Source organism: Vombatus ursinus, unplaced genomic scaffold (assembly GCF_900497805.2).
Source record: "Vombatus ursinus unplaced genomic scaffold, bare-nosed wombat genome assembly UNPS02014802.1, whole genome shotgun sequence".
NCBI lineage: Eukaryota > Metazoa > Chordata > Mammalia > Diprotodontia > Vombatidae > Vombatus > Vombatus ursinus.
Window position 1 is genome coordinate 2,534,361 of NW_020954580.1, and position 7,860 is coordinate 2,542,220.

Sequence of the window (7,860 nt, forward strand, 5' to 3'; positions counted from 1 at the left end):
TTCTCCCTCCATAGCTTTACTTTCTCCAGTATATGGCTGTCATGACCATCCTCAGCTCACAATTGTTCAGCCTAAAGTGGCACATGGACTGATTGCCCCCAGGCCACTGCCCGTAGGTCTTATGCCACCCTTGTCTTGCGAAAGAAAGCAGGACTTTCTAGGAGATGGGCCATTCCACTTCTAGAATAACTCCATCTACAGGAAAATCATACTCTGCACCTCCTCCCCGTTACCCAACTGAATTTGTCCAGGGCAAGAATTCCTAATTATGCCTTTGCAGATAATTAATATTCTCAATAATAATGCCTATTTCTATTCAGAAAGCCTTGATGCTGCCACAGACAAACATCTGTCCTCTTCTCCACTCCCTCTTTGCTTCTTACTTGCTGGACAGAATGAGGGCAGTGAGCCACTGCAGCTCCTTTCCTCTGCTGAGGCTGCTATAATTTTTTCTTGACATGGCAGTTACTTTTTAATCTGGTTAAGACAGATCCTAATGGAGCCCAAGTTGTAAAACATCCCTTCTTGTTTACTCTTTTATTTAGTTTTTAATTTATGGCTTTGATTTTAATCCCTTTTATAGGTCCATTAAAGCTCAATTACTCACTTTGAAGTCAATCAGTAATCAATGCCTCTTTTTTGTGGTCATTGTCTCTCATGGTGGGGGTGGGGGGCGGGAGGAGGGCATGATACACTGCAGGCCTTTCTTTCCAAAAGGCTGAGGCCAAGATGAGTTGTCCCTGATCTGAAATGTTTTGAGGAAAAAGAAAAGAGGTTGTCCTGGTCTGAAATGTTTTGAGGAAAAATGATAGTCAGTGCAAAAAATTAAGGAAAGATAAACTTAGGAGAAGTTACACCTGCCATACTCCCCTCCAAAATAAAAGCGAATTCACTACTAGATAATTTTGTGTGTACACCTGTGCATGTGCACATGTTATGAGGATGGTGATGTGGTACACACCACTATTTAAAATCCCACCCCCAGTCCCCCAATTCTTTAGGTTTAGCCCATCAGAGAATGTCAAGGAAGTGCTGGCATCCTTAACCCACACTGGAGTTCTTCTTGAACTGCTGAAGCAGAGAAAATAGGAATAAAATATTTTAAATCCTTGATTCTTAGAATAAGGCTTTTGAACTCCATTGGGCCCTTTCATGTATAATCAGTAGCTCTTCCTGACTTTTAATTCACATGGAATATTATGGTAGGCTCTACAGGGCCTAGAGTAACCATAGGGCTCTCTGCTTTATAAGAGATCACGAATAGGGCTCTAGAGTGACATCACCAGCCTAAGGTCACTTGAAGAAGAAAGTCAAGCATTGCCACATAGCTGTACAAAAACAATCAAAGAGAGGTCACCCTGGCATATACCTATCATGGATGGAATGGAACTTCTAGAGAAAAATTATCCTGGAACTCATTTGAGCTACAAAAAGCCACAGACTACAACTCAATCTAAGTTTGCATGCTGAAAGATGGCCTTGTTTTGGGCTAGGTAAAGAAATACCTATCATTTCTATGTTGGTAATCAGGAAGTTATGATTATTTCTCTATGGTCCTTCTTGGCAGAGGCCATAGGAATAACCTAATCCTGACAACTAGCATCAGTTTTCTAAAAAGAATTAAAGGGAATTTTTACATGCATATAAGAATGAATGAATGAATCAAGTGGGAAAAAAAAAACCCAACATTTTTTAAATGCTTATTGTTTTGAGCAAAATAAAAAAAAGAAACTTTAATACAGAATAGAATCTTTTATGTATTTGACTGAAGATTATCTTTTCTTAATATATGCTAGGCAGATAGACAAAGAAAACAACCGTATAGAAAGAGAGTCAAAACAGAAGAGGGAAGGAAAAAAAGTAGGGAGAGAGTGTTGAGAAAAACATGAGGAATGTGGATCTGGCTTGCTAAAAGTCTGTCACCTTTGTGCTGAACCTAATAGTCTTCCTCTAGTCTAGGCCTTTGCACGCCCTCTGCCCTCCTTCCTCCTGACATCTTCATTTTGATTAGAAAAACTATCACTTGAAAACTTATTGTGTCCCAGATCCTGGCTGAAATTGTTTAGCCAGCATGACACATACACTCATTTTAGCACAAATTTTAAACCAAAGACTAAAAGCAGGAAGTAGACATTTTGATATATCCCAGAATCTGATCATTGGAAGCAAGCTGGGAAGTCATGTAGTCCGATGTATACCTGAATAGAAATCCTTGCTCCAACATCTCCAACTCCAGCGGTCTTTCAGCCTCTGACTAAATACTTCCAATGATGGAGAGTTCAATATCACATTTCATTTTTGGACTATTTTATTTGTTAGAATGTTTTCCTTTGTATTAAAATCTGCCTCTGGGCAATTTTTATACAATGGCAACTACTTCATCCTCATTCATTGAAAATGGATCAATAATAGCATTTCTTCTTTATCATTTATTCTACATTTCAAAGAATGAAATTATTATGAAAACAAATCCATATTCTCTTGGTTGCTCTTACTCTAGCAGAGTGCTCCCGTATATGTACACATAGGCAAAGTCTCCCTTCGATTTATCCTTTCTCTATAGCCAATTTGTAATGTTGCCCAGACTCATCATCCATTTCTGCCCTCTGGCTGAATGATGAAGTATACTTCCACCCTGATATGATGTCTGTTTCTCCCTCAATTGTTCCTTGTATGAATAATCTCTTTCTCAAAGACTCCTTCCATTCGTGAGTTTTCTCACTTGAGTATGTTATCTTAATATGCAATGCTAATCTACCTATCTATTTATCTAATCTGTTCCTTTTTTTTTTCAGCCAAAGACAAAGTTTATTAGAACATCCGTCATATTGGGCAGACTTTTAAGGAGTCTGAACATTAGTAATTTGTTCCATTTGAAAAAAAAATAGACCTTTTTATACCTGTTAGCAACTCATGAGTAATATCCCAAAGTCTTAGTGAGACCTATAGGGTCAAATTTACCTTCTTGCATAAAGATATCTAGTTCATCTTGTTATTACTCATATGTTTAAGGTTTATTACATATATATATATAATATATATTAGGTATTTAAAGCATATAACTATATATAATCTAATTCTTCATATATCTGTATATTATATATGTATGTATATATGCATGCACACACACACATATATATATATATATGTATGTATGTATATGGAGACAGACAGAGACACATATACAGAAAGGCAGGGTATGATGGCGCACACCCGTAATCCCTACTACTAGGAAAGTGTTTGAGCTCAGGAGTTCTGAACTGCAAAAGGACTTGACTGAATGTCCACATGGGTCTAGCACCCAATGGTGAGCCCCAAAGAGAGGAGACCACCACACTGCACAAACCAAACCAGATCAGAAACACAGTAGATCAAAGCTTCTGTGTAGAGGAGTAGCAGGAATGGGCCTGAGTGGTCACTCAACTTCCAGCCTGGGTAAAACAGGAAAATCCAGCCTAAAAAAAGGTATATATAAGCAAAATTATGTAAATAAAAATTCTCTCTCTCTCTCAGATCTACCTACCTATCTATCTATCTATCTGTCTGTCTGTCTGTCGTCTAACTATCTATCCCTCTTCCACCTCTCTATATCTTCAGGTAGAGATGCATACTGTCTCTAGTATATGTGCCATTTTCCCCCAAGGCATCTCTTCCTCTTCCATTTTGAATATTTATATATTCTGTAATGAAGCAAACAGTGTAAAGGCAGAAAGGGCGTCTATTTTATGCTGATTCATTTCAGGATTTGTTAGATCTCCATGATGAAATTCAGAAAACTGTGTGCAATAAAATTTTAGGTCAGAGGCAGAAGACACAGAGAGAATAGCAAGAAGGCATACCTGGAAGGAAACAGTAGATCCAAAATGGGAAATGCCAAATGGGGCACTTTGGAAGGTGTCTGCTTGAGATCTATTTTTCCCTCATTGATTTTGTATTTTCAGAAAAAATCCCCCATGCTACTGTTACAATAGGATAACAAACAATCAAAATCAAACTTCACCAGATCCATGACTTTTCCTACTTGACCTAGGAAGGGCATTTACCTGGAGATACTTTTGAACATTCCACTCACTGAGAAAGAAAAAAATGTTTACAACATCCTCAGGCCACTTATCTCTTTTGAGTCCTCGAGATTCAACAAACAAGAGACTGTTCTTAATCCAAGAAGAGAAAGGGACACTTTAGTAAGAGGAAAAGAGAACTTTAGGAGAACTTCCTAAATAAACCTCTGGAGGACTCCCTTTCATAGGTATACATACAAGAGACCCACTTCCAATCCTGGACTCTCTTCACTCTATTTCCTCCCAAGTTCTATCTATTCTGACTTCAGAATGTCTCAGATTTGCCGCTTTTCTCCACTTGTAATCCCACCATCAGTCTTAATCCACAGTCTCCTACTCACTCTCAAATCTAATCTATTGTGAATTCCTCTGTTCCTTTCATCATGTACTCCCAAATAAGAAACCTTCAATTCCGCCGCCACACCTGCTTACTGCAATATGCCAAAATTCCTCCACTTAGTTTTCAAACCACTTCATTATTTGATTCCATCCTAGCAATCCTGACTTCCCTTTTTTCAAAATTTCTAGGCTATAACCACTCTCAAATCAGAAAGATTGAAAAATCTAATTCTCAATATACACCCAATGAAACGCCTTCTTTCATCTCTACTTGGAAGTGCCTTTGTAAAATAGACATAACATTGGATTTGAGATTTGAAAAGCCTGTGTTCAAATTTTACTTCTGATACTTACAGTTACTTTATCTGGAAAGCGGAACTAATGTTGCCTCATAGGCTGTTGTGAGAATCAGTGAAGATGATGTTTTTAAAGTGTTTTGTAAACCTTAAACTATTTATCAATGTCAGCTATTCTTAATACTCTATTAAAATAAGTTACAAAGTCAACTCCACAAAACCTTCCTTGATCACCAAAACTACTACTAATTGAATTCTCCTTCTCTGAACTCCTATAGCATACACACACACACACACACACACACACACATACATACATATACTTATACTGGATATGGTATATTATATCCTATATATTTATATATACACACTATATATAATATTAAAACATATATACAAATGTATATTCCAGTAAATGTGTATATAATACTGTTTATATATTATATTTTACATATAAAATAATATATAATTATATGGAGTATTTAACTATATAATATATATTATCTATATATAATTTATTGCTTTCTAATTGTTTTATATCTTGGTTCTTTCATTGCAAACTCCTTTGAGGCAAGTTCCATGTCTATTACAAAGCTTATATACACCACAATACCTAACACGGGGGTAAATATACGGCAGAAACTAAAAATTTTGTTGCTCGCTTGATGGTTCATGGGTTAAAGAATTGGAGGCATGAAATTGATGCTTCTCTATACCATAAAGATTATGATTTTGAAAAGTCACATTCTGTAATAATTTCTGCTCATAATTATGAGGATAAATAGTGCTCTTCCCCTTACCTGGAATTAAGGTTCTCCTATGGTTTCCTCAGTCAAGTGACCCTGAAATGGGCTGAGGCCTTTGGGAAAAGTTGTCACACTTACATAATGACAGAAATGCAGAGCTGTTCTTGTATTCTTGAGGATCTATGGCACAGTTGTAAGTGCCTGGGTTGACACCCTTGAATAATAACATCATAGCCAAACCATGATATAACATTGTAAAATCCCACTGCAAAATCATTTCATGACTCATTCATAACCTTCTGCCTAAGAAACTAAGTGCCCTGAGGATTGTGGTCTACCATCAGGTTTTCACAGAATCAGTCAAGGGGCCCTTTATTAAGTGCCTACTATGTTCCAGGCTCTAGGAATATCAATACAAAAGTAAAACTCCCTTGTCCCATAGAAAGTTAATTTTTTTAAAGCTTACATTCTAATAGGCACTTATAATACATTTAGGGAAGTGATGTCTGGGAAGGGGCATTTGGGCCTCAGGAGTCTTATGGATAGCTAGTGGAGCTACGAGGTATCTTTTTTGTTATATCCTTTCCAGAAGCCAACGGTAGTGTTAATTTGATTATGGTTCATAGAACAAGAAGGGGTAAAGGTGACTGGGTGAAGGAGGACAGGGGCATGCCCAATGTCAGAAAAAAAAAGGCAAAATGATGAAACAAAAAATCTTGATGTTTATTCTGTGATACATGCCTACATATATATGTATATATACATATGTATATGTGTGTATACATGTGTATATGTGTGTATACATGTGTATGTGCATGTATGTATACACATGCATGTATGTATACATGTGCATACACATACACATATATGCCTATATACACACATATACACATGCATATATATATATATATATACATATGCACATGCATAAGCATTTATAGAGTACCACTTATGGTTGTCCTTAGTTCTCGAAGAGGACCAAAATGATATTGCTATGCTAGAATCAAATCACAGTGTATCCAGCTGTGGCTGAGCAGACCAGTATGAGCTCAGAATGTTATACCACAATTCAGGCACAAATAATTCATGTGAACATTTGGGGCTGATTCTCTAAATTTGTGCATTTTGCATTTCTTTTGAGCTATTTTCATTCTGCTTTGCTCATAGAGCACAGCACCTTCTCTGAGGTGGGCATGTCACACTGAGTGGTCCTGTGCCAGTGTCTCCCATGTCACACAATCAATTCCAAAGTTCTTAAGAGAGACCATGAGAGTGTCCTTGTATCACTTCTTCTGACCACCTTGTGAACACTTGCCCTGTGTGAGTTCTCCATAAAATGGTCATATATATATATATACACACACACACACACATATGTGTGTGATATATATTCTGTGATATATATATATAATACATATATACATATATACATATAGATACATATACCAATAGGTAGACCTGAAGAGTAGGAATAGGTATACCAGAGAGGGCCACTTCAAAATGAAAGATACAATTAATCTGGGGAGATCATTCATGGAATGAGAAATCAATTTGAGTTCAGAGAGGCTTGACATGAGTCAGGCCACACAGGTCACTCACTGCATTGTGTTGATAGGAAAGGATATTATGCTTTTTTTAGGCAATTGGGGTTAAGTGACTTGCCCAGGGTCACACAACTAGTAAGTATCAAGTGTTTAGTCTAAGGACAGATTTGAACTCAGGTCCTCCTGACTTCAGGGCCAGTGCTTTATCTATTGAACCACCTAGCTGCCCTGATATTATCCTTTCAAGGGGAGAATTGATTATAAAAGATTCTCCTAGTAGAGCTTGCTTGAAGGGACCAACCAGAACAGAAATGTGTGAAGGGAGAAGCCAAGTGGTTTCCCAAGTACCTGAGTACAGAGACCTCCAGATCAAGATGAACGAGATATCAAGCTCTACAATGTGGATGGAGATACTGTGGGGTTGGTATGGAATGGAGAAGAGGAGAGAAGAAGAAAAGATGGACGAGGAGAGGAGAGGGAAAGGAAAAGGGAGAAGAGACTTTCTCAGGCCATGTCCAGTGAATTGAGAGTGTTATTCCAAGTGGATTGAGTGAAATAGAGAGTAAACTGGAGGTGAAAGGTCCCTGCCTAGACTTTAGACTCTTATATTGGAAGGTCACATGGGGGGCTTAAGAAAAGACTCTGGAAAGCTAGAAATAGTGGGATAGGTCAGCCAAATCATAAAATTTAATCCAGCTTCTCAGAGTCACATAATTTTTGAGTTAGAAAAAATCACAAAGGTCATCTAATCATCCTATTCCTGAATGAGAATCCCCTCTACATAATACCTAATAACTAGTCAGCCAGCCTTTGTTTAAAGACCTCCAGTGAGGCATTACTTCCAGAGACATCCAATTTTACTCCTGGAGATTCA